We start from the raw sequence: 15,060 nt of genomic DNA, 5'->3' as shown, positions 1-15,060 counted from the left end.
ATCAGTTCAGGTCGCAATCCCAGAGTCCGGGGATAGAGCCTGGCATCATCAGGCTCCCCAATCCCCTCCTCTGCCCCTCCTCTGCGCATGCTCCCTTCTCTCTCTCTCTCTCTTTCTCTCAAAGAAATAAAATCTTAAAAAAAAAAAAAAAGAATTCTGATTATGGTCTCAAGAGCTTTGAATTTAAAATAATTATCATAATAATACTAATGATAATAATAATAATAGCTGTGTATTGAGTACTGCAAGGAGACAGTGGGAAGCAATCAGGAAAAGAGCTCTAATGTCAGTCTCTGCTGTTGCCACTTATTGTTATGTGATTGTGGGCTTGTCACTTGCTGTCTCTAAGTCTCCATTTCCTCATCTCTATAATGGGGACAATAAAAATTCTTAGCAAAGGGGCATCTAGGTGGCTCAGTTGTTTAAGTGTCTGACTTCATCTCAGGTTATGATCTCAGGGTCCTGGGATTGAGCCCTAAATTGGGCTCCCCACTAAGCGGGAGTCTGCTTCTCTCTCTCTCCTTCTGCTCCATCCCGCACTCGGGCTCACTCTCTCAAATAAATAAATAAAATCTTTTAAAAAAAATTCCTAGCATGAGTTGTGAGCATCAGATGAATACATGCATGTAATTAAGTCAATATAACTTAACCGTATGTAGTATTATTGATTAAAAACACCATTACTACTCACCTCTAAAATCCATCAAATGATAACTATGTGGCAATATTTATAATTTAATCAGTAGGATAATACTGCCACATAGGTATCGTTATCTAAATGTCATAGAGAAAATGATTCATATAATTCAGAATAATTTGTGACACAGCCTGATTACAAAATCCATATTTCTTTTCAAACATCAGGCTAATCTTATTTGATTAAGATTCTATAACCTTTTAAAACATTACGTCAGACACATGAACTTGAAAGTGTTTCCTGCCAGTACCGCATACTTTGTTTCCTGCTCCCTCTATCAATAATGGCATCCCTGCTCCCCTTTGCTCATCGTCTAGCTAATTCCTACTCTTGACATCTCTGAAATTAGCCTATCTCCAAACCTCACCATATGGAGATTTGGGTTCTGTGTGCCCCAGAAGTGCGACCATAGTTCTCTATGCTCCTCCCATGATGATTCTTATCAGACCATCAATTATTGGTCTCCACTGTTGAAATGTAAGTGCCGAGAGGGCACAAACAATGTCTTATATCCTCAAGGTACATAGTAAGTGTTCAATAAACACTTGTTGAATAAATGAAAACCACGTTTAACTTAATGGAATTATAGAAACATTTAAGCATGTTTAAAGACCCAAATATGTATACCACTTGAAAGCAGCCAAGGGTTTGGCAAGAGCACTGGACACACAGGTGCTTGCGGACTTCTCTGCCTGGAAACTGTCCTAGTGAACAATGTATCACAGCATGGTTCTCTTGGAGATGTACTGCCATCAAAAGCTTTGTTGTTGTCCTCATTATTGGGGACCTTGTGAGTCATGGATAAAGTAGGAGATGCTTAAACATGGGAGCAAGGCCTACTCTCCTGTTCTCAAAGAGAAATGCAGTAGTCATCTCCTTCTCAAGGCCCAGCAGCTATAACCACATCTTAGTAGCAATCCCAGGAGGCTGAGTTGGAAATCTAGATCTTACTGGATTTCCCTGGAATCTATTCAAACAGCTCAAAATAGGTCTTCCTGTCACGTTTTCTTACAGTGTCATGTATTTTCTTCCATTGTACCCAATCTTATTTGTAATTTTGTGCTATTTTGTGGTTATTTGTTTAATATATGTTTCTCTAGCTAGACTCTGAGCTTTATGAGTGCAGGGATTATGGCCATTTTAGTTTACCTCATATATCGAGTACTAGGCAAATGACAGATATGCAACAGGTATTGGTGAAAGAATGAATGCATTGATAACATAGATAGTAGCAACATAGTGAATACAAAAACACAGGGTAAAGCAGGTAGAAAGGGCACAGATCTGTTTTTGATCTTAGAGCTATCACTTACAAACCTCATGACTTTAGGCAAATTCTCTAATCCTTGCGCCAATTTCCTGGTCTAAAGTAGAGCTATCTCATTGGATTGTTATGAAAACGAATGCGTTAATATACAAGTAAAACAAAGAACCTGGCAGAGCCCTTCACACAGAGAAATGGGATGTGCCACGCATGTTTCCAAACACTGCACACCTCAGAAAGCATCTCCTCTTTACCTTTCCTCTTTACCTTTCCTTGCTGGATTAACTGTGAGGAGTTGCAAAGCCCCTGAATATCATAAGGTATAGAGTATGTTGTTCATAGCTTGTGTTTTATACCCTAAGAAACGGACACCCATATTTATTTTCACGTGAAGAAATGAAAACTCAGAAAAGTTTAAGTAATTTTTCCAGGAATTCACATGAATAATGACTATAACCTGTGATGCCTCCTAGTTTTATTTTATTTTTTTTAAAGATTTATTTATTTGACAGACAGAGATCACAAGTAGGCAGAGAGGCAGGCAGAGAGAGAGGAGAAGCAGGCTCCAGGCTGAGCAGAGAGCCCAATGCAGGGCTCGATCCCAGGACCCTGGGATCATGACCTGAGCCGAAGGCAGAGGCTTTAAGACACTGAGCCACCCAGGCGCCCCTGCCTCCCAGTTTTACAGGCATTCCATTACGTAGTTCCACTCATGTCCTTCTAAAGCAGCTTTACCAGCTGGGGTCCTCAGGAGACACAGAGATGGTAACCAGCATAATTTAACAAAATTCCTGAGCAAACTTTGGAAACAAGGCCAAACAAATCTCAACGGCTACCAGGTTCTCTACAAGAGGAACAATCAGACTCAATTCACACGTGCACTAGGAATATCTGAACGTGGGATGGAGGAAGCATTATGTCCCTCAAAAAGAGTTTCAACAAAACTCTCCGAAGGGCAATAACTATCAGGGTCATTGAAATATTTCTTTAAAGAGACAAAGTTGGGGGCACCTGGGTGGCTCAGTTAAAGGTTAAACTTTAACCTTTAAAAGGTTCTGTCAAATAAATAAATAAATCTTAAAAAAAAAAAAAAAAAGAGAGAGAACAAAGTTGAAAATGTCCTTACTACAAAATTTAAACCACCTTCCCTTTCAACTCTGCCACCTCCTTGAGAATGAGCAAACTTTCAATAGGCCTTTCTTTTAATACCTTTTCCTAAGTACTGATTTGTTCTAAAGCTATTTGCTCTTAAATATTTTGCTTAAAAATGTGAAACGATCGATGATAGTATTTGAGCTTATTGTACACGTATGTATATGTGTGTGTGTATGTGCAGTACTCCCTCATCTCTGCTTTGAGAACCATTCTCTGCTCTTAGCCAATGTGCATTAGTGATTGGTGTGCTCTTCTACAAACACCCAACCAATGAAGGCTCTGATAGGTTAATCCTGATTCAAAGGTATTCTGCAACCTTTATTGCATGCGCCACTAACACTTCCCCTTCTGCCATATACTGGGTGTTATTTGATGGACATTTATTTGACGGACAACAGATGGACTAAGTGATAATATTAGACTCGGCCAAAGAAGTGAAGTAAGGCCGTCATGGGAATGTGTCACAGGTGCTGGAGGCATCTCAGAGCAAAAGGTGAAGGAAAGAGAGGATTAAGGGCAGGAGACAAACACAGGCAGATGTCCTCTGACATTATTTATGAAGCATGCCATAAGTCATTGGCGTGGGAAGGATTGTTCATTAACCGAACGTTAGTCATGGGAAGCTGGGGGAGCTTTAGCAGGAGGCATGTCTGAAATAAATGGAAGAGTTTCCCAAACAGATGCAGAGCACAGGTCTAAGCTAGGACGCTGACTCAGTTAGGATACTTTTTCTAGGACCACACTCACCAGGCTCCCTGGGATATGTGGGTATTAGCTACTATTTAACTACCAGCAAATTAGAACACATACGCTTAGAAAGAGCAGAACATAGAACAGGAGACTAAGATAAACGATGAAATGCAGACTGAGGAGAATGGCAGGAGGAAAGGTAGAGGTCCAGAATGGGAGGAGAATGATTTACTCTGTGCTCTGTACTCTTTTAGGTGGTATGTGTGTATGTTATATATATGTATGTATATCTGTGTGTGTATGCATACCTGTATATACACATATATATGGTCTTCAACAACCCTATAAAGCAAATAAGTATATTATTCCCATTTCACAAGTGAGAAAATGAGCCCCCCCAAATTAATTAGGACCAAAATTCCTACCTAGTTCTATGAATCTTCCAAGACTCTTACTACACAAAAGAGCCTCAGAATGTATGAATAACTTTTATAGATTTCAAAGGGAGAAAAGGATGTTCTTTTTTAACCACACGTTAGAAATATATTTGAAATTCCCTAGTAAATGAAGCAGGAAATATGGGGAGAGGAGAGAAAAAGCTGAGGAGAAGAAAAATGGGTCTTAGAAGAGCTAAAGAAAAGAAGACCATTTTGGATTTGTGTGTGTGTGTGTGTGTGTGTGTGTGTGCAGAAGGATTGGAATCAAGTTTTCAGCTCAGTAGTTAAGAAGGGTTGAGAGATATACTTTCCTTATCATGAAAGCCCTGGGAGGAAAGAATGAAAGAATAGATCACATAAAAGTCCTCCCACAGACAGGCATTGAAAGGTAAGTCATGAAATTAGTTTGAATTATAAGGGAGGTGAGAGGAGAGTATTAGAAATTCCTTTTTTGGAAGGTAATAAAGGATAGAAGTGTGATAGTATGATATTTAAATCAAAAGGAGGGGTGCTCTTGAAATGTTTTTGTTCAAGTCCTATGATTCATTGGAGGCTTGAGTGGGAGACAAGGGTCACATTGTTCAGTTATAGTAGCACTCCCTGTTTCCCCAAAAGATACATTCCAAGACCACCAATGAATGCCTGAAACTTCAGATAGGACTGAACCTTATACATACTATGGTTTTTCCTATACATACATACCTATAATGAAGTTTAATTTATCAGTTAGGCATAGTAAGAGATTAACAAGTGTAAGTAATAATAAAATAGACTAGTTATAACAATATACAGTCATAAAAGTTATGTGAATGTGGTTTCCCTTTCTCTCAAAATATCTCATTGTACTGTACGGACCCTTCTTCTTGTGATGATGGAGCTGATAAAATGCTTGCATCATGAGATGAAGTGGGGTAACTGTTGGAGGCATGTGACTTAGCATTAGCCGACTGTTGGTCTTCTGACCACTCATCAGGAGGATCATCAGCTTCTGGAGCTGGGTTGACCCGGGGTAACTGTACCTGTGTAGAGCAAAACTACAGATAAGGGGAGACAAGTGTACCTTGAAAAATAATAGATGGTCTTAAAATAGATTCAATAAGTTAACAAATGTAAAAATGTGCTCTTAGTTCCATATTCTGTTGGGTCCAATCATATGCTGGTATTATACGGCAGGGGGATGATAGTAAAGAAAAGGTCTAATGGCAAGGAGGTGCACTGAAAGAAAGAATGAGAAAAATGTTAGTTTGAGGTGTCAGTGTAGGCTTTTCTTCCAGAAACTCTCTTTTCTATGCATCCAGGCCACCTTTCTATTTCACTTGACGTAGTGAATTGCTTTTATCTGTCTTCCTAGGCATTAATTCCGTCAAGACTGGGATTGTAACTTATTTAATGTTGATTGCACAGTGACAACACTGTGCTTGGCACATTCACTCCCTAGACACTTGTTTTACAAGGTAGGCTAGGCACTGTCGAATGTTCTCTGCTTTCCATAGCTCGACACCTCCTTTAGAGGTTCCACGACAAATGTGGGTTCTACTACAACTCAAGAGAATAAAATGGTTTCAGAACACTTGATTTCTGAGGAAAGGAATGATAGTAACTATCATTTACTGCATTTTCACAAATGAAACATTATGTCTTTATATATGTAGTCTTTCATTCTGTTCAAGAATCCTCTGAATTACTATTTTAAATGGAAAGTGAGGCTGAGAGTTTGAATCACTTATACAAGGTCATTGAACGAATAATCTGTGGAACTGGGTTTTTATCTAAGGGTATCAAGCTTGAAAACTGATACACATTTCCTACCCTACTTTCTTTTGAGCCAGTTAAAACCTTGGAGAGGGCTGAGGAATTCTCCCATTCACAAACTAAGAATGAGTAAAGATTAAATGGATGATTTTCATCTCTTTGAGGAAAGATTACCTTTATAAACATTTAAAAGAAAAGCTAAAATTTTGTATAGAATTTAAACTGATTTCACAAGTTTTTATTTTGTATAGAATTTCCTATATTAGCAAGAAAACAAACATCAAATGCCTTCAGTATAAATTTCAAAACTCTTGAATTTCTGGAATAAACAAAATTGATGGTCTTCCATTAACTCATAACACCAACTGCCAAAGGATTCCAACAAACAGAAATTGTTAACTGAAAGTTGCACCTTTATGGCACTATTTGGTACCTTAAAATAAAATATATTAATAAGCTTGTTAACTTTATTGGTAATGCTTAATAAGCTTTCAATGGAACATTTCACTCATAATTTAGGATTGGGTTTCAAGAAATCAGAAATAAACACACTAATCACAAATTAATAAAACCAACACAAAATATAAAATACCAAGGACTCCTGTAGCACCACAGTCTACTATTTTAAGAATCTCCTATTGCAATAAAATATGAAACAACAAAAATATTAAGGTCTAGCTATTTGGGTTAGAAAAAAATCCACCCTGGCTCCAAAGCACATTTAACATGTTAATCATTTGCAAAACTCTATTTACATTCAGCTCCTCAAAAGCTCATTGTCTTTCAGAGTCTAAGCCATAATAAATAAAATCCAAACAAAGAAGAGAAAAAAAAAATTAAACTGAAAGATTTCCATTTTCAGAAAAGTCCTTATATGAGCAAGAATAAAGAAAAACCAAATTCACTCTATAGATCTATAATTACTCCAAGTACATTTAACCAATATGTTAACACTTTGCCTTTTATGAGTAATACTTCATAAAAATGAAATCATTTAAATTAAGAGAGCCCTACTTTCTATAAAAAGTTCGGCAATTATTGCATCACATATATCGAGCTTGAAGGCCAGTCGGTGAAATGAGAATGCTCCAAGTCTTAAGGGTAATTTAGAACAAAAGGAAATAGATTGTTGACCTGAAAATAATCCAACAAATGATTATAAATGCAGTGTATTGTCTTAAAAAAAAATAAACAGTTGGTGGTTACTCAGCAGGTCATCTGTGCTAGAAGCTAGTAAGGCAGTGGAGAAATCCAGAGAAAGCATAAGAATCATGACAAATTACCTAACTTGTTTGCTTTAAGTTAGCTGATAAGGGTATAGAACATCTTCTTAATGTATTCACAGGCACCTTATTATTAAAGTGTCAAACCTCTGTGAGGATTTCTCGACTAATTTGCTATTCCATTTCTGTTTCATTCATTAAGTAGTTTCTGAAGCACCCCCAGGATCCCCATTTGTGAAGTTCTCAATGAACCAGGCTGGGAGAAACTAAACTGTTTTGACTCACTTAAGGGAGCATAAATTATCTTAAGAAACAAACTGTAAATGAGGACTGTACCGTTGTGGTCCCTTCACAGTGTGAACATGTTAACCTAATTCCATAGCACAAGAGACCCATAATTCCAAAGCGCAAGATACTACGGTACACATAGCTACCATAGTCTGGGTTTAGATTTCCTTCTTGACCTGTTAATATCAGTTCTTGTAAATAGGTAAAAATAACTTATATTTTGACTTATTAAGATATAGAAGGAGGAGTGCCTGTGTGGCTCAGTCAGTTGGGTATCTGACTTGGGGTTTTAGTTCAGGTAGTGGTTTCATGGGTCCTGAGATCTAGCCACAACATAGAGACACACACAAAGTCGGACTCCACACTCAAAGGGGAGTCTGGTTGGGATTCTCTGTCACCCTCTGCCCCTCCACCCACTTGAGTGCTCTTTCTTTCACTCTCGCTCTCTCTCTCTAAAATAAATAAATAAATAAATAAATCTTTAAAAAAGGAGAGATAAACAGAAAAATATTCATGGATTAAAATGAACTCTTAAAGATGTTATTATAATGCTTTTATATTTTTAGTGAGAACAAATTATATAATAACCTTTCATCTACTTTTCCTTTTAGTAACATAATAATATTGAAAGCAATGTAAATTGTGCCTATTTTTAGTCAAAATAATTTAATTTCTTGATGTAATTAACAAGGTGCATACAACTGATTCTTGGAACAAATATTAAATATATTTTACATATGTTAATATCTACTACAGAATATCTACTATAAAAGACATTGTACAAATTTTATGGAAATATGAAAAGGGTCATTGAAATCTCTGCCCTTGTGGGCTGTGCTATCAAATTGTAGATATGTCTTTGAGATGAAAATGCTCCTTGACATACTGCACTTTTTATGTGTTGGAGGGATGGATTAAGTAATTTATATGGATCCCATCCAGTTCCTTTACTCTATTAATTACGTGAATTAACCACTGGGACAGTAGAAATACCATTTGTTAACTTAATTTGTGTACCATTTGATACTTTTGGAAAATTGATACATTTATACCTACTAAATGTAATTGAGATGGACATTGTTAATTTCAACCTCAGACTAAACTGAATGTGACCCATTCTTTAAGAAAAACCGTCCAATGTTCCTAAATATTTACTAATCTAAGGGGCATAGGTAACACTCAATACAAAGAAAAAGACCTCCAGAATGACAATAAAAGGTATTACTCTCCTGAATTAGGTTACTTGTTTGATATTGACATTATATTGTCATTTTATGAAACTCCACAAGGAGCTCCTCAGCAATGTTTGGAATCCAAACCTATATGCAACCCCAACAGAAAATCTATAGCTTGCATGGGACAACATTTCTCATCGTGTTATCCCATTACAGATGAGATTCACAGCATAGCAAATGAAAGCTGGGTCTCTGCGAGTCTCTGCCTAGGCTACCTGGTGTTCAGAACAGTCTAGCCATAACTATTTTCAGAACGGGATAGTAAGACCAGGTGACATTTGTTAGAGACAGACTCTACCCAAGACAGAGCTCAACCCAATTTGGCAAAGGTTTAACATGAAGGGAAGGGTTAAATTAAATTGTTAGTTGGTGGGGTCCCTGGCTGGCTCAGTCAGTAGAGCATGTGACTCTTGATCTCAGGGTTCTAGGTTCAAGCCCCATGCTGGAGGTGGAGGTTACTTAAAATAAATAAAATTTTTAAACATTTGTAAATTTTTGAATGTTGAGGAACTCACCTCCACGCTTCATCAAAAACTTCCAAGAGTATTTAACTCATCTTTCAAATGAAAAAAAAAAAAAAAAAAAAAACCTCAGACTGTCTTCCTCAAGCCTTCCCTAATGCTTCAGCTTTTCGCAGGTAGAAATTCCTGGCATTCCCCTGAAGGGGCCATCTGTGGTGGTTGTGCTATCTTTCTGAGGGTGTGGGAGATTACATGTTTCAAAAAGGAACGGGAGGGCTTGGATTATCTTTAAAAGGCCTAGAGCTTTACTGTCTTGGCATTCAGGAGAGAAAATGAGGGAGAAACTGAAAGACTGAGAAGGAAAAAAAAATAATAATAAAAAGAAGGAACGAGAAGGCGGCCCAGGTAGGCAGGTAGGATTGCTTGCTTTGCAGTCTCAGTGCCGCAAAACAGAAGGAAGCTGTGCAAGTACTTTCCGAGCCCTAAAGCCTTTGCAAGCGACACTGCTGTCCTCTCTAGCGCCCACTTCAGGCTGAGCTGCTCCGGCCTTCTTCTTTCAGTCTTCCTGCCCCCCACCCCTCCCCTTCTCTGCAGGTGGCTGCATCTGGAGGATTTCCATGAAGGCTGGGGAGGGTTAGGCATCTTGGATTTGCCTTCTGCCTTCTAGGAGCCAGAGGAGAGCTGGCAGAACCCATTGTCTGTTCACACTGCAGCTGCCTCACTCCGGTAGGTCGCAGGCCCTGCAGCTGCAGCGGTTTTGGAAGATGCAGGATGGGCAGAGGAGTGAGGATGGTGCCTGCAGTGTCTTAGAGGGCTGGAGTCCATTAAGGATGAGAGCATGGAGGAGATGGAGAGGGGCCGGCCAGTGCTCAAACAGCTCAGTTCTCTCAAAAAAAAAAAAAAAAAAAAAATCCAAGGATTCCAAACAAATTTACTGACTTGCAGAGGAGGCCAGGAAGGCCACGTTAAACATTGAATAAGGTGGGTATGTTGGAGGGGAGGGACAATAGGAAAGAGATAGAAAGTGACCTTACAAGAAAGGAGAAATGATATAGTGTGAAAAGGAATCCTTGGGATTCTCTTGAAAGATGTGCTGGGGACCAGACAATTGTTTATTTAAAGACTTTTTTAGCAATGTCACTGAGGATGCTAAAAGTGTAGGGAGAAGGGAACATTTCCATCCCCATTACTCTGTTAATTGTTTATTTCATAGACTAGAAGTTAATTGATTCTTCTAAGCTCTGTGGTGCGGGACCTCAGTTTCCTCATATGTAAAATAAGGGGTTTGGACTAGATGCTTTTGAAGGTTTCTGCCTGATGTGACTCTGTCAGCCTACAAGCCAGGGTATCTGAGTTTTGTCTCTGAGTTTTAGTGCCAGATTCCCCATTCTTCCTGCACTACCCATTTATCAATGCAGTGTAACAATACCTGCACCATTGATGAAGCAGATTCCAACTCTCAGCAATGACCAGGAGAATGGTTCAATTATGACAAGAGATTGAGCCTTCTGCCCTAAGTAAGGGAAGGAAGAACCAGTGATTTACATTTTGGGTTTCCAAGGAGAGAACATTCTCGAATTTTTTATTTCAAATTTTATCCATTGTAAATTACAAATTCCTTTGAGGTGTTCGAAATATTTGGACTGCCAAAAGGGCCAAAGGGCTAAATAATGAACTGCCTTATTTAAAGGAAAATTTATGTCAGAAATCGAATCTGCTTTTTCCATGGAAATCCAACTCACACTGGCCACACTTGTCTGCCTACCTCATGCCATTCTGCCAACTGCTTCAGTGCAGCATTTTCTGGAGTTATTAAACACCCTAGCTTCATGAGAGTGCACTTATGCGTGAAGTATACAGTGATACAGGAACTCCCCCCCCACTACCATACACATATAAGCAGTTCAGATGATAGTGGGGATAAAATATATTTCACAAGAGTTTCCTTTTTCATTTGCCTCAACCTGAAATTCCTTTAATTTTTTAAAAAATCAGTATGTAGAAACATAACTCCTTCCCTCCTCTTGTCTTCAAGTGAGATGTGACACACAGATAGTATACACTTGTGTTTTCTACACCCACTAGCATTTCCATTTCATTTTAGTCTCCAAAATATGGGCAGGAGCACAACTCTAGAAAAATGGATTCCCACTCTCCCATCTCACAGGGAACTGATCCGTGCAGTGCTCAGCACTTGTACGGAGCCTCACCATCTCCTCCAACCCCCAGCCCCATTCACCAGTGCCCCTGGTTTCCACAGGGGGTTTGACCTTGCAAAGACCCCGCTTCAGCTTCTGGGCAAGGAACAACCCATTTTAACTCAAAACACAAAACGACCTTTTCTCCTTTAAAGAAACACTACCAAATGTAACACATCTGGGCTTACATTTCTCAACCCTGTATCCAGAATGTGAACACGGGATGAAAAGGCAGGTAACTAGTTTGGCTCTGACAGTTCCCATTCAGAGGCTCTGAGACTCAGACTCTGTCGAAAACGGCTAACTATGTGATTGTACATCCTTCCCTTTTTGCCCATTCACCGTCATGACGAAAAATCAAAACCGAAAAATTATCTTCTCGTTTCTAAATACTAGGAAATGTGCTGCTTTTGCGCCTCGCTCCGTGGTTCTGAACACGAACATCCCGCTCGGAAACCAACGCTGATTTCCACACCGCATCTCGTCTACTCAGTTTCACTTAGCAAACACCTTCACTGCTCTTCCACGGTGAGAAAAATGGTGCCCCAGCCCCACGGATGACAGGTTGGTACTTGACTGCAACCGCTCAATAGTTTTATCAGCAACCGGAAAACTTCACAATCGCTCAATTAGCTACTTAAATCCGTGTAAGGAAATCTGCTTAGGCTTACACTAAAAAACCACCTCTGTTTCACCTATCTTAAATCCAGCCTTAGATAGTCCCCCAAACACGCCGCATATAAACACTCCCCCTTCCCCCCCCCCCCTTATCCCAAAAGACCCCCCCCCCCCCCCGTTGACAGGCAACACATTCAGATGGCCAGCAGTAACCAAAGCAATTGCCACCATGCATTCAGAGGCATCTATGCAAAGTATGTGACAATAGCCAAAGCATCTCTCAGACAATTGGCTGTACTACACATGCAGAAAAGCAACGAAGATTGCATTTTCCACTTACAGTTAGAGCGCTGCGCACGGTCACTTAACGAAAATGATAAAACTCAACAGTTCTTTATATATATGTATAATTCAGATAAACGGTTAAGTCGTCTCTCTGTGCGGTTCTCTCGCGCTTTTTTTCTTTTTTCTTTTTCTTTTTGGCTCTGGAGCTCTAGGCTGCTTAAATCCCTCTTGGATCGCGCCTCGCAAGCCCAGCCGCCGCCGCAACAAGCTCGGGTAAGTCTCTGCTGCAGATTGGGAATCCCATAGAAAACCTAGGGTCCCTGGAGCTGGATGCGCAGGCGCGCGAGCCGCCGAGTCTCGAGGCACCCCCTCCCCTTCCCCTCCTCCCTCCTCCCTCCTCCTCCAGCTCCGCAGCCCCAGCTTGGAGAGCTCTGGAGCCGGTGACCAAAAGCAGCCTGGCATTGGCGCATGCTCAGTTGGAGGGGCTCGGAGTTCCCGCGGGTGGATTCCATGTCTCCAGATTTTAGCAGAAACTCAAAAGGAAAGTACATAGGAAAAGAGAGCCAGACTACCGGAGCAGCCTGCACCTGGGCAGGCGGTAGGGAGAGCCCATTGGGCTCACCACACCCCGCCGTTATGAAGTCTGATGATGAAGGCGAAGGCCAGAGATGGGACACTTGGAGCCTTCTATTCCCAGGGCTCCCAGCCCTAGAGGGCCCTCGGCCCACCTTTTGTCAGGTTGGAAGGTGACGGAGAAATCTGCAGAAATCCTATTCTCGAGATGAAATTGTATCCCCAGCTAGCTCTGAGCATCTGTACCCGGCTCCCTGTGAAGGAGTGTTTATGGTGGCCACCTCTCTTGGGCCATTTCATCCGAGGGTCTTAACCTGGGAGTAGGGGGAGCCGGGCCTTCTCGTACCCCAGTGCCCAGGACCGTCCTGTCCAGAGAGGCTGGAGAAATGTATGTTGGAAGGAAGCTGGGTCCGAAGTTTCTTGCCCTGTGTGACCTTGGGCAAATCATGCTAACCATCAAGAAACGTTTAACCAGCTCCTGCAGTGTGCAGTTAATAAATAAATAAATATATATAATAAATATTTAATTTTTATTATATTTATAATAATATCAATAAATCAATATATAAAATAAATATATATTATTTATATGTGTGTGTGTGTGTGTGTGTGTGTATATATATACACACATACATATTTTAATACGCTCCGCAGGGTGAGGGGGTAGGGGATGGATGAGAGGAAACAAACCATCCTTGGAATACAGGGTTGAGAGCTTGGACTACGTGATATTATAAAGCCCCATTTTGTGTCGGTTAAGGACGCCTGTGTTTGCTAGCCCTCCCCCTCTCCCCACTGTCCTGCCAAAGCCTAGAAGACTTGGCAAGGAGTAGTGCCCAGTAAATGTTTGGTCGCTTCCCTACCAGGAAAACAAGAATTCCCAGATGTTCCCAACCTGATCAGCTTCTTCAAGTGTGTATGTTTGCACATTCATTCATTCAACAATTATGCATTAACCAACTACTTACTATTAGCCACTATTTTTGGGTATAAATGCAGTGAACAAAAGCCCATCCTCAGATTTACATTCAGATGGGAGTTCTATTTTCTAGAGAGGGGAGTTCTGGGGTGGGGGGCACAGTGAAAGTCTAGGTTCTCCTTAAGTAGACACCTTTACAATTCCACACACCCTCGCACGTTCAGGAGAACTGCAGTGTTAATAAACCTTTTTTGTTCTGAGGACACCAAGAGCATCTCCCATGGCAGAAGGTCTCCAGACGGAAAAATCTCCGTTGCCAGGAGGGAGCTACTCCTAGCTACCAAGTCGGGGAGTCCAGGTTGGAAGAACTTGAGGATACTTTAACCAACACCAGGAGAAACTCCACCCCACCAGTCTCTGGCACTGGAAAATGCTTATGCTCAGTGAAGACCCCCGGAGTGACGCCTAAGCCGCAGCCTGACGCTCAAAGCTAACCTGGTCGGCCCGGAGCCCAGGAACGTGCTTTCCCGAACAGACGCCTCGGGAAGGTGGCGCAGAGGGGGGAAGCGCTCTCGGGACTCCCGGGACGGAGCTCGCAGAAGTCGGCTCCCGGCGGGGCTCTTTCGCGGGGGTGCTGGCGACCTCGGAAACCCGGAGCGCGGAGTCGCGCGGAACAGGGCGCGCGCCCGGGCGCGCTGCGGCAAGCCGAGCACAGTGAGAGTCTGGCGGACGCCAGCTCCGCGCTCCCGGGCCGCAGTGCGCAGTGCGCAGCGGGACTGGTCAGCGGATTCTGTTTCTTGGGATGGGGTGGGGTCAGAAGTCAGTTCTGGATGGCCGTGGAGACGGCTTCCAAAGCTTTCAAAGTAATTTCTTGTCTTTGGTCCATTTCTCGTCCTAAAGCATTTTACGCTGGGCTGTCTGGTTTCTCTCTAGAGAACAGCCTCCGCATTGCAATCTGCATCAGCGGAAGGAAGGGGTCATAATGCCATTTCTCCGCGTGGAAGAGACGTGCCCATTGATTGAGCCCTGGCGGTCTCTTTCGTGCCGATGTTCCGGTTTAGATAACTTACTTTCAACTTGTGCTTAGGAAAAAACGAACACTGATACTTTAAACCTTGTTCTCTTGTAGGGGAGATTTGATTTAGATGCGTGCGCTTTTGTGAAGCAGCTTTGTCTCAGTGGGCAATGTTTAAAAAGTTTCATTTGCACTGAAGCATTGTTTGGCGTCCTTAATGCGGTATTTTAATTTTTAACCTCCAGCCATT

The 15,060-nt window shown here is 41.3% G+C and overlaps 1 protein-coding gene across 1 annotated transcript in view; it reads right to left on the bottom strand.

The window, feature by feature from the left end:
* Positions 1–12,640, bottom strand: part of VSNL1 (visinin like 1) — a 99,844-nt gene extending 87,204 nt beyond the window's left edge. Inside the window, exon 1 of the mRNA XM_032866879.1 lies at positions 12,359–12,640. The gene's annotated coding sequence lies outside the window, so the exon portion shown is untranslated. The remainder of the gene's footprint in view (positions 1–12,358) is intronic.
* Positions 12,641–15,060: the final 2,420 nt, after the last annotated feature.

Source organism: Lontra canadensis, unplaced genomic scaffold (genome assembly GCF_010015895.1).
Source record: "Lontra canadensis isolate GAN:19392208 unplaced genomic scaffold, GSC_riverotter_1.0 scaffold32, whole genome shotgun sequence".
Taxonomy (NCBI): domain Eukaryota; kingdom Metazoa; phylum Chordata; class Mammalia; order Carnivora; family Mustelidae; genus Lontra; species Lontra canadensis.
Note: the sequence above shows the minus strand (reverse complement) of the source record. Positions and strands in the feature narration are given on the sequence as shown.